This window comes from Apium graveolens, chromosome 3 (genome assembly GCF_009905375.1).
Source record: "Apium graveolens cultivar Ventura chromosome 3, ASM990537v1, whole genome shotgun sequence".
NCBI lineage: Eukaryota > Viridiplantae > Streptophyta > Magnoliopsida > Apiales > Apiaceae > Apium > Apium graveolens.
In genome coordinates, this window is record NC_133649.1 from 44,785,288 (window position 1) to 44,806,573 (window position 21,286).

General features: G+C 42.3%; 1 non-coding gene across 1 annotated transcript; it reads right to left on the minus strand.

The window, feature by feature from the left end:
* Positions 1–1,932: 1,932 nt before the first annotated feature.
* LOC141716155 (small nucleolar RNA R71) lies at positions 1,933–2,039 on the minus strand. Its single transcript, XR_012572875.1, has one exon. It is a non-coding gene; the product is annotated as a small nucleolar RNA R71 (small nucleolar RNA).
* Positions 2,040–21,286: the final 19,247 nt, after the last annotated feature.

The window sequence follows — 21,286 nt, forward strand, 5'->3', positions numbered from 1 at the left end:
AGCTAAACCTAAATTGCATTGGATAGAGAAATGAAGAAGAAACATGTGAAGAATCTTTTAATTGTATTTTACAATTTTGTCTTCACTTGTAAACTTGGTGATATATAAACCAAGTAGCAGCTAGTAATTAGATGGTCAATTTTCCAGAGCTGTTTAGAAAAATCCCAAGAGAAAATCATCTAGTTTGTACTAGGACACAGCTGTGATTTAATTCTTTGAATCACAGATTTTCTGAAATAACACATCTCTGGTGGAACAACAAATCCACCAGAAAAGTTTTTAAATTCTTTGTGTTCTTTACATTTATGTTTGAATATATATATCTGTCTGTATTAGCTTAAATCAATTCACACACATTTGTTCATTAAAACACTTAGCCTTAGAAACTGCTCAAAACTTGAAAAAGTTTTGAGATTTACATTCAACCCTCCTTCTGTAAATCTCATTGTTAGTTCACTGGGAATAACAGAAGACCTAAAGAGCACGAGACGACTACGGAGAAGAAGACTTTTGTTTTCTTTGATTTAGGCGATACTTGAATGCTTGATTTTAATTTTTCCTTGAACCCTAGTACTCTTATATTGTTTATTATCATGCTTTCATTGGAACGCATAGTGATGATGAGTTCGATTATGAACTAATCATTATCATGGGGTTCTAGCAGATTTATTTATGGATTTCTTTAGTTAAATTATTTCGATACCTTAGTGTGTGGTGATTGTATGCTAACCTAGTATTGGTTGTGCTTATTCGTCTTACGCGCGTAGCTAACATATAAGATAGCGTGTTAATCTCTATTGAAGCAACAGTGAATATAGAGGTTTAAAACTTTCCATGCTAGCATAGGTTCATGTGTTATTGTTATGCATAATTCGTAGGTAATTTTAACCATCTTACTTGCCCTATGTAACCACGATAGATAACTTGCGCATTAAACCATTATGTTTCAATTCTTATAGACATATAAGGACTAAGCATAATTGGTGTCTATTAAACTTCTGTCTCTTTTGTGGATGCTTGGTAGTAGGGTATTCGTACAACGAAAGTTGGCGTTTACTAGTTTCGTGTTATCTGATTAGTGTCATCACCATTACATGCCAAGGTTAAGAATAAAAAGGCTATTGAATGAAGTATTTAATGGAGTTAGGATCCCATATTTGTCATACATATTAATTCAACCATTCTTGTTGTCTTAGTTATAATTGTTAGTTTAATTCTTAGTTATAAACAATCTCAACTTGTTATTTGTCTTAGCATTGGATAATAACCATATCATTATTGCATAGGTGCATATTCTTAAATTAACCAAAGAGTCTCCGTGGGAACGAATTTGATCTAAATCTTATACTACTTGCGAACACGTATACTTGCGTGTATTATTAGTGCGTATTAACGACCTAACAAGTTTTTGGCGCCGCTACAGGGGACTCGGTGTTGTTAATTGTTTAGTTTATGTACTTGTCATCAGTGGTCATTAAAGTTCACTGACTCGGACACTTTTACTTTCACGGTTTACTTGTTGTGTTTCAGGTACTCATTACAATGGGAGATCCAGCAGCATGAACCAAACCCTTGATGGATTTTTCTCAACCCATGATCAGTGACATTCAGTCTAGCATTATCAGACCATCCATCTTGGCTAATACTTTTAAAATCAAGTCTAGCACATTTAATGGGTGCAGAATTCAATCTAGTTTGGGGGTTCTCCAACAGAAGATCCCAATATCCACATTAGGGATTTCATTGAGATCTGTGACACCTTCAAGTTTAACGGTGTTTCTAAAGATGATGTGAAGCTGAGACTATTCCCATTCTCTCTGAGAGACAAGGCTAATAGCTGCTTACACTCCCTACCAGCGGGTTCAATTACTACTTGGGAAGATCTTGCTCAAAAGTTTCTCATTAAATTTTTTCCCTATGGCAAAGACAACTGCAATCAGGAATGCTCTTACTCAATTTGTGCAGCAATCAGGAGAATCTTTATATGAAGCTTGGGAGCGCTACAAGGAGATGCTTAGGAAGTGTCCTCATCATGGAATGCCTGATTGGATGATCATCAATTGTTTTTATAATGGTTTGGGAGCACAGTCCAGACCCATGCTCGATGCAGCATCAAGTGGAGCCTTATGGGCTAAGAGCTACGATGAAGCTTATGATCTAATTGAACTGATGGCTGCTAATAAATATCAGTATCCAACCCAGAGATTTCCATATAGCAAGATAGCAAGAATTCTTGAAGTGGATACAGCTACGGCTATCACTGCTCAACTAAAGGCGTTGTCTATGAAGATCGATTCGCTGGCTAATATGGAGTTCATCAGAGGACGAGTGTTTTTGATCTTTGTGCAGGTTCGCATGCGACGGAGCAATGCACTATATCTAGTGAATTGGCTCAAATTATGAGCAACTTTCAGAGATCGTAATAACCAGTTCCAAACACTTATCATCTTGACAACTGGAATCATCCTAACTTCAGATGGAGCAACAATCAAAATGTGGTACAACAACCTTATCAGCAGTTTAGATCCAATCAATTCAATCCTCCTGGTTTTCAGCAACAGTATGCACCAATACAACAACTCCAACTTCAACACTATCCGCATGGAAGTGTCGGTCAATCTACTAATGAAAAATCCAAATTGAAGGAGTTGAGGCTTATGTGCAAAAACCAGGCTCTTATATACAAATTCCAGGCTGAGTCTATCAAGACTCTAGAGAATCAAATTAGGCAGATTGCCAATGCTTTGTTGAGTCGACCACCTGGTACACTCCCTAGTGATACAGAAGCCAATCCAGGCAAGAGGGAAGTTGAAGAATAGGTGAACGCAATCACATTGAGGTCTGGAAAGGTCGCGAGCCCCCAAATTCAGCAAGATGAAGATTCTGAAAATTTTGTCTAGAATGCAGGTGCGTCTGCATCCTTACCAATTCCATAAAATGACATTCTAGCTGAAATAGTGGTGCTGAGGGATGCTGAGGTAGAAACAGGGAAGAAAGCTGTTGTCAACATTCCTCCTGAGGGTAATACAGGGGAAAACTAGTTCTATCCTTCACCTCCTGTTCCTAAGAGGCTGCAGAAGAAGAAGTTAGATAAGCAATTTGCTAAGTTTTCAAGAAACTTCACATCAACATACCTTTCCCTGAAGCTCTTGAACATATGCCTAGCTATGCGAAGTTTATGAAAGGTATTCTCTCTCGGAAAGTGAAGCTCAATGACTTAGAGACTATTGCCCTAACGGAGGAATGCAGTGCTATGCTACAACAGAACTTACCTCCGAAGCTTAAAGATCCTGGAAGCTTCACTATTCCTTGCACCATCGAAAACTTTTCGTTCGCCAAGTGTTTATGTGATTTGGGAGCTAGCATCAATCTGATGCCCTTGTCTATCTTTAAGAAGTTTGGTCTACCTGATCCGAAGCCGACATACATGTCATTACAATCAGCTGATCGTTTCATCGCTTATCCACGAGGTATAGTGGAAGATGTCTTGGTCAAGGTGGATAAACTCATCTTCCCTGCTGACTTTGTAATTCTTGACTTTGAGGAGGATAAGAAGATTCCTATTATCTTGAGAAGACCATTCTTGGCTACAGGCCGAACTATGATCGATGTGCAAAAATGAGAGCTTACGATGAAGGTTCACGATCAAAAGGTCACTTTTAATGTGTTCAAGGCAATAAAGTTACCCACAACTAAAGATGAGTGCTTTAAAGTAGAGTGGGTCGACTCTTTCATGAATTCAGAGCTTGGGAAATTGCCAAAGTCAGATACCTTAGAGAGATCCTTAATAGGGGAATCAGTTATTGAAGATGAAGAAGGAGCAGAGCAAATGCAGGTTTTGAATGCACCTCCGTGGAAGAGGAAGTTGGATATGCCATTCGATTCCCTTGGGTTAGCAGAGCTGAAAATTTCTCAGGAGTGTTTTGAACCATCTAGGGAAGAAGCTCCTACACTTGAGCTCAACCAATTTTCAGATCACTTGAGTTATTCATTCTTAGGTGCACCCCATGATAAGGGGTTGGGATATATTTTTGATGATGTAGAGAGTGGTTGGACGGATCGTCCTGTGCCTACAGAGAGTTCTTCTCATGTGCAGCAGGTAGTTGATAGGACTGGTGTTGGTGATGAGCAGTACAGGCGAGTGACTAGGCATACAGAGGTCATGCATGACATTCACCATCATTTTGCTACAGATTTAACACAGGCTTTGGGCACTATTTTCCGAGCCACTAGTGTCGAGGTTGATTGGCCACCTGATTGTAAATCCCCCAAATCCGGGGTCGGGGATCCGGGTTGTCACGAGTTTCATTTCCCTTAATAACACTTAATTTTAATAAACAGCCAACTACTTCATACTGTGACCCCACAATATACACACACCACAAGTTATAGTCTCACAGATGAATACCAAAAATAACACAAGTCATTTTATTCCACAATTATAAGTCATTACACCTCAAAAGGGTTTCTGAATAAATTTACATATTCTTTGCCATTATTAAAATTCATAAATATACATAAGTATGGTACATCAAAAGTTGAAAGCCTAGCCTATTGGTAGTTTCTACCTCAGCTACAGCGGCATCAACGCCTACAGGAAACTGCGGAACATTTCCTATCCGCTTGCGAATTATGAGCTTGGTCCTGTTCATCTTATCTAGCTGTTGTTGTGTGATGAAAGAAGAAAGCAAGGGTGAGCAACAAGCCCACCAAAATAACAGGTATAGTAATTAACAGTAAATGAGCATCCTCATAGTACTCATGAAAGTCTTGGTCAAACAAACAAGAACCAAGTTTGATATCTTAACGCGACCAAGTCACAAAATAATCAGTATATATGTATATACACTTTTCAAAATCTTTGAAATCCTTTGCCATGCATAATATACACAGAGTTCCATTTTATAACTGTATAAAAATATCATTGCAAGGTGATCTCATATATCTAACCTTGTCTCAATGTTTTTCTAAAAATCTTTATCATGCATAAGATAATCATTTACTAGATATAAGTTGAAAAGATGAAGTCACAAGATACTCCCATATACTTATATCTTTTTCGAATACTAATTGAGCTACCACAGTTCAAGCTATAATCAGTTTCAAAAGTTCATCATATATCGATGAAGTTACAAGGTAAGACTTGTATATAACTCATTTTCGCAAATACTCTTGAGGGCTTTTATCCGCTCAAGGAAATTCAAATCTTTGATCATTGATAAAATATGAAGTTACGAGATACTTCAATTGATGGAAACATCATTTTGAAAACTTGACCCTGCCAATACTCAATAGTCTTTCGATCGAAGCGCTCTGGGTAGTGTTGCAGAAATATCCAAACTGGATGATGAACTCATTATGGGAGTTTGCCGCGCCAGGAAGACCACTCACGATGATCAGTCGCAGTAGTTCAACCCCATAATTTTCTACATGTAAAAACCCCCAGGCCAAATGCCCAATCCGTTTCGGCTGCCGGGGAAAAAAGGGTTTCCAAATGAGTCCCGCGGAGGAATGGACCGTCTTAGCGGAACTTCCGGACCATTTGGGCCAATATAATAAGGCTGGGCCGGTGCCACTCGACCACTTACGCCACTCCTAGTTCAGATGAAATCCATGACTCTTAAACGTAAAGCTTGTTCCCCCTTTTCCCCAGTAGAAACTTGTTGATACGGCTCTACCAAGAAGTCGTATCTAGTTGGAAAGGAAAACTCACTTATATTCCCCAGGTGACGCCTGTTAATGGATTAAACTCATTCCATGAATTTTACTTCCCGAGTGTTGGGTAAGTAGTCAAAAACTTTTTAATCAACACATCAACCTTGTTGCGAATATAAAAATTACATCACAGAGCCAGATCCCTTAGATTTTTAAGAAAGTATTTAAATCCCCTTCGAAAGGAAGATCTTAAATTTGAAAACGTATTTAGGGATCTGCTCTTGCTTTAAAAATATAGTTTTGATAAAGTTTCAAAATAATCTCTGGGAATATTTAAAGTAAGAATAATTGATAGCATAAATCATTTTCCGAATACTTGGCGAATATCGAAATATTATTCTTTAAGAAAATAAAGAATATTATTTAATAAAATAAGCGGAGTCATAAGTCCTCGAACGAATATTCAGACTAATATTCATTAAATAAAATAAGCGGAGTCATAAGTCCTCGAATGAATATTCAGACGAATATTCATTAAATAAAATAAGCGGAGTCATAAGTCCTCGAATGAATATTCAAACTAATTGATAGGACATAAAATAAACCCTGATTACGTAATTAATATCACGTTAATTGTATTAAAATTGGGCTGGTTGTGAAGCCCATTAAAAGAGGCCCAGGACCCTTGATATGGGCCTAAAAAAAGCCTAGGAATATTATTAATGTTGGAATTAATTAGACCTGATATGGTCCAATAACAAAGCCCAGCTAGAAAGGGTCCAAAACCCTGAATATTAATTAATTTCATAATTAATTAATAGGGGAGAAATCAGATGTTAAGATGAGTCCCAATGAGGACATAAATCCTTGTAGATTAGCCTCCAAGGGGCCTATAAGGATAAGGAATAAATTTACTGCTTCCTAGGACTCCAAAGTACATTCTAATTCTGAGACTTGCCCACCAAGTCTCCTAGATCTAGTCCAATTCAAGGACTCTCAACACTATATAAAGGGACTCACCCCATCAATCAGAACTATGTTTTTGACTTGATCCTTGGCAATCAGCAAGGTACGTGGGCATCTTGTTAAGGCATATTGAGTCACAGAACACAAGAGCAGTCAAATCGAGCCTCGAAGCTCACGTGCCCTAGTAATAAATATAGCAATTATTATACCTTAGTTTTTTATCCATAACATTTGGTGCCGTGTGTGGGAAAGCACAACAACAACCATGACGAGAACACGGAGTGGAAACAACACCCTTGGAGGTACACCAGCTGCGACAACCCAAGCGATTTTATCAACAGTGGAGGTACCTCCACATTCAACCTTTGCCGCCACCCAAGGAGGAGCCCAGGTAGGGGCAACTGAACCTCAACCTCAAGGGACGATTCCCCCGGCTCCTCAAGGGATGAATCCCCAACTTCAACAGCTACATACACCTATGAATTCTCGACCCATTGGGTATGAGTATTCAGCTATTGTGACAACTAACCCCCTTATGGGATGCCCCTTTATCCCGAGGTTGGAGAAAGCGGACATGCTGGACGGAGTGAAGCACGGGGGCAAACACCCCCTACATACAAGGTTTGGCACCTATCCCGGAGGATCAGGAATTTTCTGGTCCTTATACTGAGAGAGACTCCGAATCTTCGGATGATGAAGTAGCCCCAAGAAGGAGACGTGCTGGCAAAGAGCCGATGCCTGATGGTAACCAACGTCTCAGGAGCACCCGAGGGACGAATCCCCAAGAAGTGAAGGAGAGAATCAGGGCTCATGAGGCTGAGATTTAAAGGCTGAAGCGCGACTTGGAGGCGCACCGGGCTCCTAAACCCCCACTACCACCTAGAGGGAGAAATTCTCGTCCAATCATAGACCTAGATGGTCCATCCCAAAGAAGGACTGTAGTCCTAAGAGCTGATCCAAGCAATCTTCTTCCCCTTGGAGATCCTGATGATCTAACTCCACCATTCACTGAAGAGATACTGAGTACCCATATCTCAAGGAAGTTCAAGATGCCCACTATCAAAGCTTATGATGGCAATGAAGATCCCGCTAACCATGTCAGGACATTCTCTAATGCACTACTGTTGCAGCCCGTGAACGATGCTATTAAGTGTTGGGCCTTTCCTCAAACCCTGTCGGGAATGGCTCAAAGATGGTATAGCCGTTTGCCTCCGAATTCTATTGGGTCCTTCAGAGAATTAAGTCAGGATTTTATTAAGCAGTTCATCAGTGGGAGAGTACATGAGAAAAACTCAGCATCCCTCATGAGCATTGTGCAAGGAGCAAAAGAGTCCTTGAGAGACTATCTGAATCATTTTACCAAGGAATCCTTGAAGGTCCCGGAACTTGATGACAAGGTGGCTATGATAGCACTGCAGCAGGGAACTAGGGACGAGTTCTTCAAGATATCGTTGGCCAAGTGCTCTCCTGAAAGCATGTTACAGCTCTAAGATAGGGCTTGGAAATACATCAAAGTGGAAGAGAGCATGAGGAAGACAGTAATAAATAATGAGCCCGCTGGTGGCAAAAAGCGAAATACTGATCTGGAGTATATTGCTAAGGACAAGTATCCTAGAACTCAGCAAAATGCTGATTTGACCCGGAAGAAGGGAGGATCTGGGCAAAAGTTCACTGAATATGCTGAGTTGAACGCTCCTAGAAGCCAGATCTTGATGGAAATTGAGAAAGATAGAGATATTCATTGGCCTAAACCCATGAAGGCTGATCCTACCAAGCTAGATAAGAGTAAATATTGCAGATTTCACAAGGATGCTGGTCATGACACCGATGAGTGTAGACAATTGAAAGATGAAATAGAGTTTCTCATTCGAAAAGGAAGGTTGAGCAAGTACACTGGAGATGGAGGAGATAGGAATAACAATGGGAGAAGAAACTTTGATGATCGTAGGAAGGACCAAGACGATCAGGGGCGAAATCCCCAGCCTAGGGGACCGGTGATAAATGCAATCTTTGGAGGACCGCGACCCCGAGGGCCTGTGATAAATACTATCTTTGGAGGACCGACTGCTGCTGGTTTATCCAAGACCTCAAGGAAAGCATATACTAGAGAAGTTATGCATATTGTTGGGGAAGCCCCGAAGAGGGCCAAGATAGGAGTGACAATGACATTTAATGATTCTAACTTGGAAGGTGTGAAATTTCCTCATGACGACCCACTAGTCATAACATCGATAATAGGGAACAGCCCAGTGAAGAGGGTCCTTGTAGATAATGGTGTTTCAGTGGATATCTTGCTCCATGACACCTTTTTAACGATGGGTTATAATGATTCTCAATTGACCCAAACTGATATTCCGATATATGGATTTGCAGGAGTGGAATGCCCCGTAGAAGGGATAATTAAGTTGCCAACAACCGTAGGTCAGGAACCGAGGCAAGTAACACAGATACTGGACTTTGTGGTGGTGAAGGCTAGTTCAACTTACAATGTGATTATGGGAAGAATAGGGATACATGCCTTCAAGGCAGTCCCTTCTTCCTACCATTCAGTTATGAAGTTTCCCACTCGGAATGGGATTGGAGAAGAGAGAGGGGATCTGTTGTGGATAAAAAACTAAGGTTATTACTTGCTGTATTTAATACTAAGATTCGGGAGCTCAAGGCCTTTAATGGCTGCTCTCGTGTTTCGTGACTCAATCTGCCTTTACGAGATGCCTACGTATCTCTGTGAATTAGAGAATCAAGCCAAAAAACATAGTTCTGATTGGTGGGGGTGAGACCTCTTATATAGATGTTGGGAGTCCTTGAATTGGACTTGGTATAGGAGACTTGGTGGGCAAGTCTCATAATTAGAATGGACTTTGGAGTCCTAGGTAGTAGGAAACTGATTCCTTATCCTTTTAGGTCCCCTTGAGGCTAATCTCCAAGGATTTATATCCTTATCGGGACTCTTTTCAATATCTGATTTGTCCCTTATTAATTAATTATGAATTTAATTAATAATCAGGGCTTTTGGGCCTTTTTTATTCCATTAGGCCGGATCTGGTCCATCAGGCTTAACCTTTCTGGTCTGAGTATCATATATCTTTTTATTGGGCCTAGCAGCCCACAGTTTGTACAATTAATGCAGTATTTAATTATACAATCATAATTTATTTATCCCTATCATTTGCCCCCCAACTTTTGGGAAACATTGATTAGGTTTCGCAGAAGTTAAGTCTATTTGTTCCCTTACAGGGTTTCATTTTTTCGTAAAGTATGGAGCGACCTACACATTTACAATGAATTTTTCCTTTTATTCAGGAATTATCTTAATTTCCAGGAATTTTTCCCTTATTTCCGGGATTTTTCCCTTATTTTCTGGATTTTTCCCTAATTTTCTGGAATTTTTCCCAAATTTTCTGGGATTTTCCCTAATTTTCTGGGATTTTCCCTAATTTTTTGGGATTTTCCCTAATTTTCTGGGATTTTCTGGGATTTTTCCTTATTTTCTGGAATTTTCCCTAATTTTCTGGGATTTTCTGGGATTTTTCCTTATTTTCTGGAATTTTCCCTAATTTTCTGGGATTTTTCCTTATTTTCTGAAATTTTCCCTATTTTCTGGATTCTTCAAATTTCCAGCCCTTTTTTCGACCAGGATCCTAGTCGAAATTTCGACCTGGATCCTAGTCGAAAATAGGGGCCAGCCTTGTCATCCTGGTCGAAGGAATTCGACTAGGATCCACGACCTGGAACTCGACCAGGATCCTAGTCGAATTTTCGACCTGGATCTAGGACCTGGAATTCGACCAGGATCCTAGTCGAAAATTCGACCTGGATCGAGGTCGAAAATTCCACCTTTTTTTTTGTCATGAGCCTATCGACTAGGATTTCGACTAGGATTCTAGTCGATATTTCGACCTGAATCCTGTTCGAAAATTCCTTGATTTTCTTGTTTCCTGGTCGATGGTTTTCGACTAGGATCCACGACCTGGAATTCGACCAGGATCCTAGTCGAACTTCGACCTGGGTTTTTAATCCCCATTTTTTGAAAGATGCTTGGTTTATTCGACCTTATTCCTGGTCGAAGCTTCGACCTCAATTCAGTCCCGTTATTCCAGCTATTTTCGGGTGTTTGCTCGAAAGATTTCGGGCAGGATTCACGACCTGGAATTCGATCTGGATTCTGGTCTTTTTTACCCGTTATTTTCGGGTGTCTGCTCGAAAGATTTCGGGCAGGATTCACGACCTGGATTTCGACCTGGATTCTGGTCTTTTTTACCCGTGATTTTCGGGTGTCTGCTCGAAAGATTTCGGGCAGGATTCACGACCTGGATTTCGACCTGGATTCTGGTCTTTTTTACCCGTGATTTTTGGGTATCGACTAGGATTTCGACTTGGTTCCTGGTCTTTCACTAGCCTTCTTTATTTAGCTTTAATTTAGGGTATTGTATTTTCCAAATCCTAATTGGATTTGGGCCTGGCCTTTTTGTTGGGCCCTATAAAATTTTACTGAGCTTCTATTATTGGGCTTTTCAAATCTCATTAGGCCTCTTTTATTGGGCTTTATCAAATATTGTTGGGCCTTCTCATTGGGCTTTATCAAATATTGCTGGGCTTAACACACCCTGTTTAGAATGCCCTAGAATTCCTAGGTATATTCTGGAATATTCTTTTTTCTGGGCCTCTTCTTATGGGCCTTTGTTCTTAATGGGCTTTTCGTCCCTTCAACTTCTTTTTCCTCCTATATAAAGGAATGAGGAAAGGCTATTACTCCTCACTTTCTCATTTCTTAGTTTTCTTCTTTATCCTCCTGCTAAGATTCTCAGAGCAATAACAACAAGTCGGAGCTCAAAGCCTTTTTCAGGAGTGCTTCTTTAGGTAAGATTCCTCCCTTTGCTTTTCGTGTCTATTTTTCCATTGTGTGCCATTTTAAGATAGCCTATTTACGTGCCTCATACTTTTTTCAGATGGCTGACAAAAGAATGACTCGTTTGGCCAAGATGAACGTGGCTAGAAAGTCCAATGATTTTCCTATTCGATCGAGGTATACTTCCTTAATCGACATGATCAACACTCGAGGGGACGAGTATCCGTCTGATGCGCATCTGGACGCGCACGATCATATCAGTGCTTTACGGGATCCCAAGGAGCTGGAAAAGTTGAGCAGCTGCTTCAAAATCAAGGAGCCTTTTAAGCTGGTTCTTGCGGGTCCGGCCGACAGGGCCTGTCAGTTGAAGAAGGACGCGCTATGCGTCTATAGGGATACTCTGAGGGCAGGTATTAGACTCCCTTTTCATCCATTCATTCCTTTGCTACTGGCTGATGTGGGCATCAGCCCTTGCCAACTTCCCCCTAATTCCTGGAGGTTGATTCTGTGCTATCTGTCGCAATGCGCCAAGCACAACGTCCCCACATCTGTTGCTGTCTTCAGGAAGATTTTTCAGTTCAAAAACAGCCCTGATAAAAGTCCGGGTTGGGTTTCTATCAACCAGCGCCCCACTATCCCCCATATCGTGAATGGGAAGTCCATCCCTGATAACAACTTGGGGTGGAAGAAAGATTTTTTGTTTGTTATTTGGGAAGGTGGAGATTGGGGCTCCCTGTTTCGATCATCCTTTGGGCTGGCCGTAGACGGGAGCCCGAATGACATAACTTTGTCTGAGGAGGAAGCTAGAGGTTTCAACCTCCTTACGCAAGACAACGGCACTTCCCATTGTTGGGACCTTATCTGGGAGACCGTCCTGGTAGAACGCGGCCTTTCGCCCGTTAATAAGAAAAGTAAGTTCCCTTTCTTATCTCCTTTATTTCCTGCACTTTTATTTCATTGATTTTCAACTGACTTTGTTTGTTGCAGTGGCTGAGAAGATTGAGGAGGCTACCAAGCCGAAGGACCTGGAGACAACCAGGATGAAGAGGGCCGGGAAAATCTTTAAGGACCCTCGACTGGGTGACCGCTTCCCGGAGTTCCTTCTTCAGGCAACGGAGCCAGATGAGGAAGGCCCCAGCCAAGTTCTGCGCACCAAGCAGAGGCCAGGTGCCTATTTTCAACCTGCTTGGGGGATCCGGGGCAAGAACTCAATTGTGGGCAGCACGGCCCTGTCCAAGGAATGGTCTAAGCATTCCATTTCCCCGGTGGATTATCAAGATTTTGTCCTTCAACAGGACTTGGAGGGGAATGAGCTGTTTGGAGCCCAAGCTCTGGCGACGGTACGTACTTTACTTATGCTTTTTACAATTCTCTTTTCTTTCTTTTCTAAACCTTTTCTGTTTTCTCTTGCAGGCTAATGCCCATTTTCAAGGGGCAATTCACCAAGCCAAGGCTTAGAAGGTTGGCCTGGAAGATGCCAACAAGAAGTTGGAGGAGGCCAATCAAAAAATTGAGGCCCTTGAAGCTCAATTGGCCTCTTCCACTTCTGACCTGGAGACGGCCCGGGCTGAAAATGTCATCTTGAAGGCGCAAAAGGAAAAAGCCTTTGATGGCTGGATGGACACTCAAGAATTCAAAGACTTGATGGTTGAGCATGACGCCCTTCTTCATCCTGTTAGCTATAAGGAAGGCTGGGACGCTGCTGTGGAGGCCATCTAGGATGAATTTCCCGAGGTCCTTGAGCAGTCGCCCTTTCCTTGCCCAGTGTGGGTTCCAGAGCTTGGAGGTGTTACTGAAAAGCTAGCTGGCATGATCAAGGATGGAGAGGAGGAAGATTCCTCCGAGGAGGAATTCGAGCCTGTCGCTAAGAAGGCCAGGGTGGAAGAATCTCCCAAAGCAGCGCCTCAACAGCCATCATCTCCTGCTGAGGGAACTTCTACAGGGACTTCGGAGGGGACGACCGAGACGTCCGAAGTAACGACTGAAACTTCCGAAGAGACTTCGGAGGAATCTCAGCCTTCCAAGGCCTAGCTTTTTGTATATCTTCTTTTTGAACTTTATTTATATCAGAACTTGTTACCCTTCGGGGTTATGTTTTATACGTTGCTTTTCTTGCCTTTTTCTGTTTTAACTTTACAATCTTAATATGCATTTGAACCTTAAACATCCTTGGATTGAAATAATTTCAAGCTCTTTAATATGAAGTCTGGTTTTTCAAAACCTTACACAGCATGGGTTCGACCCTAATCAATAATAACTAGACATTGTAAATTCTACTGGAATATAAAATTCTACGCAAGCAAAGCTTCCAGGTGCTTTTAAACCTATTTGTCACAATGACAAGTGAGAATCGTACTTAGCCTATCTTACACGTAGTAAACCTTCAGGTTTTGTGCATGCCAGGTCCTCGGGACTTCAAAACCATCCATAGTTTCCAGCTTGTAGGTTCCTCTACCCTGAACGCTCTTGACTCTGTACGGCCCTTCCCAATTTGGGGCGAGCTTTCCTTTCTGTCCAACACCAGAAGCCTCTATTTTTCTCAAAACTAGATCACCTTGTTTAAAAAACCTCTCTTTAACCCTTAAGTTGTAGTAGAATGAAGCTTTTTTCTGATATTCTACTCTCTTTGCATGTGCTTTATCTCGCACTTCATCGATTAAATCCAGGGCTAACTTCTGCCCTTCTTCATTTTCTTTTTCATCAAAAGCCTGAATCCTTGGAGAGGAATGTGATATCTCCACGGGAACTACTGCTTCTGCCCCATATGCCAACATGAAAGGAGTTGCATCTGTCGTGACTCTACAGGTAGTCCTATAGGCCCATAATATGGGAAGTATCTCATCCACCCAATTATTTCTTGACTTTTCGATCCTCTTCTTTAGTCCATCCAGGATTATCCGATTTGCTACCTCCGCTTGCCCATCGGCTTGCGGGTGAGCCACAGAGGTGAACCGTAACTCAATTTCATTTTCTTCGCAATACTTCTTGAATTCCTCGTTGTTGAATTGTGTTCCATTGTCAGTGACGAGGATACGGGGAATTCCATATCGGCACATAATGTTTTCCCACAGGAATTGTGCAACCTGCTTAGTTGTGATTTTGGCCAAAGGTTTGGCTTCGATCCACTTGGTGAAATAATCAATGGCTACAATCAGAAACTTCCTTTGTGCTGTGGCCATAGGAAAAGGCCCTAGAATATCCATCCCCCACATAGCAAAGGGAATAGGTGAGTTGATAGAGGTCAGCATCTCGGGGGGTTGTCTGGCGACTGGTGCATGCTTCTGACAGCGATCACACTTCTTTACATATTCTTTGGCATCAGCCATCATTTCTGGCCAATAGAAGCCTAAACGGGTTATCTTATGAGCCAAGGCCCTGCCCCCCAAGTGTTGCCCACAAATACCTCCATGCACTTCCTCAAGAGCTAAGCGTGCCTCATCGGGCCTGAGACACCTCAAGTAAGGAACCACGAAAGATCTTTTATATAGAATCCCATCTATCAAAGAGTACCTTAGTGCTCGAACAGTTAACTTTCGTGCCTCAATTGCATCGCTTGGCAACCAACCGGTCTGAATGTGAGCCTTGATGGGATCAATCCATGACGTCCCCAAGCCTACGGGAGCCACAAGCTTAACATCTATGCTTCGTGTCTTCAAAATACGGAAGTACACACTTCCTGAACTTTCTTCAATGTCAGATGAAGCAAACTTTGATAGCGCATCTGCTTTAGCATTTTCTTCCCTTGGAATGTGTTCAACATGGCATTCATTAAATTGGGTCATCACAGCCCTTACTAGGCGAACATACTTAGCCATCGTATCATCCCTTGCCTCAAATTCTCCCTTTACCTGGGATATGATCAACTTCGAGTCTCCACGGACCTTTAAGTTTTTGACTCTAAGTGTCCCAGCTAGACCAAGGCCAGCAATCAGGGCTTCATACTCTGCCTCATTGTTTGTGGTTGGGAAGTCTAGCTTCATGGCATACTCAATTAAGAATCCATCAGGGCTTTGCAAAACCAACCCTGCTCCATTGGAATTTGTTTTTGATGCTCCATCAAAATAGAGAACCCAATATTCTTTCTCCTTGTCCCCATTGTCGACTCCCTTGTCTTGAGGTATGGTATCTTCCTGCCCCCCGACTTCTTGGTTGAGTATGGTATATTCCACCACGAAGTCAGCTAGTGCCTGGGCTTTTATGGCCGTACGTGGCTTATACTTGAGATCGAACTCTCCCAACTCTATTGCCCACTTAATCAGTCTCCCACTTGCCTTGGGACTGTGAATGATATTTCTCAGTGGCTGATTTGTTAGCACTTCAATTTGGTGAGCTTGAAAATAAGGACGCAGCTTTCTTGAAGCCATTACCAAGGCTAAAGCGAATTTCTCAATGGCTGAATAATTCAACTCAGCACCATACAAAATTTTGCTGACATAGTATACGGGTTTCTGGACTTTCAGTTCCTCCTTAACCAACACGGCGCTCAAGGCGCTCTCTGAAACAGCCAAGTACAAGAATAAAACTTCATTCAGAACTGGCTTGGCCAACAACGGGGCCTGGCCCATATACTTCTTTAACTCTTCAAATGCCTTCTGATTTTCCTCACTCCATACAAAGTCTTTGATGTTCTTTAGTGACTTGAAAAATGACAAGCACTTGTCTCCTGACTTGGAGATGAATCGTCCTAACGCAGCAACCCTTCCTGTGAGCTTCTGAACATCCTTGACAGTTTTGGGGGGTTCCATGTCCAGGATTGCCTTTATTTTATCGGGATTTGCCTCAATTCCCCTTTTTGAGACCATCAATCCCAAGAATTTTCAGATCCTACTCCGAAAGCACACTTCGTCGGATTCAACATCATCTTGTGGTACCTCAGGACCTCAAAAGCTTCCCTTAAATGGGCTATATGATCAGTCTTTACTAGACTCTTGACTAACATGTCATCAACATAGACTTCCATAGTCTTACCAATAAGATCCTTAAAAATTCTATTCACCAACCTTTGATAGGTGGCTCCTGCATTCTTGAGACCAAACGCCATAACAAGATAACAATAAACACCAAAGTCAGTGATAAATGATACCTTTGGAATGTCATCATTATGCATTTTGATCTGGTTGTATCCGCTAAACCCATCCATGAAACTCAGCATCTCATGTCCAGCGGTGGCATCAATCAAAGTATCAATTCTAGGCAGCGGAAAACAGTCTTTGGGGCATGCATCATTCAGATCGGTGAAGTCTATACACATCCTCCACTTTCCATTAGCCTTCTTCACCATTACAGGGTTTGCTAACCACTCCGGAAATTGAATCTCCTCAATGAAACCAGCCTCTAAGAGCTTTTCCACTTCCTGCTTTATAGCCTCTTGTCTTTCCGGGGCAAAATTTCTTTTCTTTTGTTTCACTGTCTTCCGGCTTGGATTTACGTTTAGCTTGTGAGTAATTAACTCCGGGTCTATGCCTGGCATATCAGCTGCTGACCATGCAAACACATCACTATTTTCTTGTAAAAATTTCACTAACTTCCCTCTAAGGGGCTCCTCTAATGTGGCTCCAATGAAAGTCGTCCTCTCGGGATTCTCGGGGTCTAAAGGAACCGAGACCAATTCTTCTGCTGGCCTTCCTCTATTCTCATCATTTTCTCGATCATCCATATCTTCAATAGGAAGAACCTGCCCCCCGACTCCATCTGCCCTCAAAGAGGCCACATAACAGCTTCTAGCCATTTTTTGATCTCCTCCTTCTTCTCCAATCCCGTTTCGGGTGGGAAACTTCATGACTGAATGGTAGGAAGAGGGGACTGCCTTGAAGGCATGTATCCCTGTTCTCCCCATGATAGCATTATAAGTTGAACTAGCCTTTACCACCACGAAATCCAGCATCTGCGTTGCTTGCCTTGGCTCCGTACCTATGGTGGTTGGCAATTTGATTATCCCTTCCACAGGACATTCTAATCCAGCAAATCCATATATCGGCATGTCGGTTGGTTTTAACTGGGAGTCGTTATACCCCATCCTTAGAAAGGTGTCGTGGAGCAAGATATCCACAGAAGTACCATTATCCACAAGGACCCTCTTAAACGGGCTATTTCCTATTATTGGTGTTATGACCAGTGGGTCGTCATGGGGAAACTTCACACCCTCTAGGTCGGAATCATCAAAAGCCAATGTTACTTCTGTCCTGGCCCTCTTCGGGGCTTCTCCAACACTATGCATAACCTCTCTAGTATATGCCTTTCTGGAATTTTTGGACAATCCAGCAGCAGTTGGACCTCCAAAGATCGTGTTTATCACAGGCCCTCGAGGTCTCAGCCCTCCATAAATGGTGTTTATAACTGGTCCTCTAGGCTGGGGGTTTCGCCCCAGATCGTCTTGGTCCCTCCTACGATCTTCAAAGTTCTTCCTTCCATTATTATTTCTGTCCCCTCCATCTCCAGTATACTTGTTCAATCTTCCTTTTCGAATCAAAAACTCAATTTCATCTTTCAATTGCCTACACTCATCGGTGTCATGGCCAACATCTTTGTGAAACCTGCAATACTTGCCCTTATCTAGCTTGGTGGGATCAGCCTTCAAGGGTTTAGGCCAGCGAATATCTCTGTCTTTCTCAATCTCCATCAAAATCTGACTTCTGGGAGCATTCAGCTTAGCGTATTCAGTGAACTTTTGCCCAGGTCCTCCCTTCTTGGGGGTTGAATCAGGGTTTTGTTCGGTTCTAGGATATTTGTCCTTAGCGATATACTCCAAATCAGTTTTTCGTTTCTTGCCTCCAGTGGGCTCATTACTTACTACGGTCTTCCTCATACTTTCTTCAACCTTGATATACTTCCCTGCCCTCTCTTGGAGCTGCAACATGCTCTCAGGGGGTCGTTTGGCCAAAGACATCTTGAAAAACTCATCCCTAGTTCCTTGTTGCAGTGCTATCATGGCTACCTTATCATCAAGGTCTGGGACTTTTAAAGCCTCCTTTGTAAAACGATTCTGGTAATCTCTTAAGGATTCCTTAGCTCCCTGCACAAGACTCATAAGAGATGCTGAACTTTTCTCATGGACTCTTCCACTGATGAATTGCTTAATAAAAGCCTGACTTAATTCTCTGAATGATCCAATAGAATTTGGGGGTAGGCGACTGTACCATCTTTGAGCCATACCCGACAGGGTTTGAGGGAAGGCCCGACATTTTATAGCATCATTCACGGGTTGCAGCAGCAGTGCATTAGAGAATGGCCTAACATGATTAGCGGGGTCTCCCGTGCCATCATAGGCTTTGATAGTGGGCATCTTGAATTTCCTTGAGATATGGGCATTCATTATCTCTTATGTGAAGGGTGGAGTTGGATCATCAGGATCTCCAAGGGGAAGGATATTGCTTGGATCAGTTCTTGGGACAGCAGCCCTTCTTCTTACCGGACCATCCAGGTCTATGATAGGAGGAGGATTTCTCCCCCTAGGAGGCATGTGGGGTCTGGTGGCCTGGTGAGCCTCCAAATCACACCTCAGCCTTTGGATTTCAGCCTCATGAGCCCTGATCTTTTCCTGCACTTCTTGGGGATTCGCCCCTGGGGTGCTTTGGCGGCATTGCCTTCCATCGGCCATTGGCTCTTTTCCAGAACGCCTCCTTCTCGGGGCCACTTCATCATCCGAAGATTCAGAGTCTCTTTTAGTGTATGGACCAGAAAATTCCCGATCCTCAGGGATAGGATCCAAACCTCGTATATAGGGGGGCGACCGCCCTCGTGCTTCGCTTCGCCCAGCATATCCACTTCCTCCAACCTCAGGGTGAAGGGGCATCCCATAAGGGGGGTTAGTAGTAACAATAGTTGAATATTCATACCCGACGGGTCAAGAATTCACAGGTATATGTATTTGTTGAACTTGAGGATTCGTACCTTGAATCGGGGGAGTTGTCCCTTGTAGCTGGGGTTGAGTTGCCCCTGTCTGGGCTTCCTCCTGAGTAGATGCATAAGTTGAATGGGGAGGAACCTCCACGGTTGATGAAATCACCTGGGTTGTCTCTAATGGTGTTCCTTCCTCTAGAGCTCCAATTGTTCTCCGTGTTCTCGCCATGGTTGTTGTTGTGATTCCCACAGACGGCGCCAAATGTTGTGGATAAAAAACTAAGGTTATTACTTGCTGTATTTAATACTAAGATTCGGGAGCTCAAGGCCTTTAATGGCTGCTCTCGTGTTTCGTGACTCAATCTGCCTTTACGAGATGCCTACGTATCTCTGTGAATTAGAGAATCAAGCCAAAAAACGTAGTTCTGATTGGTGGGGGTGAGACCCCTTATATAGATGTTGGGAGTCCTTGAATTGGACTTGGTATAGGAGACTTGGTGGGCAAGTCTCATAATTAGAATGGACTTTGGAGTCCTAGGTAGTAGGAAACTGATTCCTTATCCTTTTAGGTCCCCTTGAGGCTAATCTCCAAGGATTTATATCCTTATCGGGACTCTTTTCAACATCTGATTTGTCCCTTATTAATTAATTACGAATTTAATTAATAATCAGGGCTTTTGGGCCTTTTTTATTCCATTAGGCCGGATCTGGTCCATCAGGCTTAACCTTTCTGGTCTGAGTATCATATATCTTTTTATTGGGCCTAGCAGCCCACAGTTTGTACAATTAATGCAGTATTTAATTATACAATCATAATTTATTTATCCCTATCAGGATCAAAAAATGGCTAGAAGTTATTATGTGGACTCTCTGTGGGCAGATGGAGTTGGGGGGAAGGTTCTGCCTATAGAAGATCTGGATATCCGTGAGAATGATGAGAAAAGAAAAAAGCCAACAGAAGACTTGGTTTCGATTCTCTTGGCTCCCGAGGATCCTGAGAAAGTGACTTTCGTTGGAGCCACACTAGAGGAGCCCCTTAGAGGGAAGTTGGTGGAATTTTTGCAAGTAAATAATGATGTGCTTGCATGGTCAGCAGCCGATATGCCAGGCATAAACCCAGAATTGATCACTCAAAGGCTGAATGTGGATCCAAATCGAAAGACTGTGAAATAAAAGAAAAGAAGCTTTGCTCCAGAGAGGCAAGAAGCTATCAAAGAGGAAGTAGAGAAGCTCTTAGAGGCTGATTTCATTGAAGAGATTTAGTTTCTGGAATGGTTAGCAAACCCTGTAATGGTGAAGAAGGAAAATGGAAAATGGAGAATGTGCGTGGACTTCACCGATCTAAATGATGCATGCCCAAAGGATTGTTTCCCGTTGCCAAGGATATATATATTAATAGATGCTACTGTTGGACATGAGATGTTGAGCTTTATGGATGGATTTAGTGGATACAATCATATCAAGATGCACAAGAATGACATCCCAAAGGTATCATTCATCACTGACTCTGGTGTTTATTATTATCTTGTTATGGCATTTGGTCTCAAGAATGCAGGATCCACCTATCAAAGGTTGGTAAACAAGATTTTTAAGGATCTTATTGGCAAGACCATGGAAGTTTATGCCGATGATATGTTAGTCAAAAGTCTAGTAAAGACTGACCATATAACCCATTTAAGGGAAGCTTTTGACGTCCTGAGATACCACAAGATGATGTTAAATCGTGCAAAGTGTACTTTCGAAGTGGGATCTGGAAATATTTTGGGATTGATGGTCTCCAAGAGAGGAATCGAGGCCAATCCTGATAAAATATAGGCAATCCTGGACATGGAGCCACCAAAAACTATCAAAGATGTTCAAAAGCTCACTAGAAGGGTTGCTGCATTGGGGCGATTCATCTCTAAGTCTGGGGACAAGTGCTTGTCGTTCTTCAAGTCCTTGAAGAAGGTTAAGGATTTTGTATGGAGTGAGGAAAGC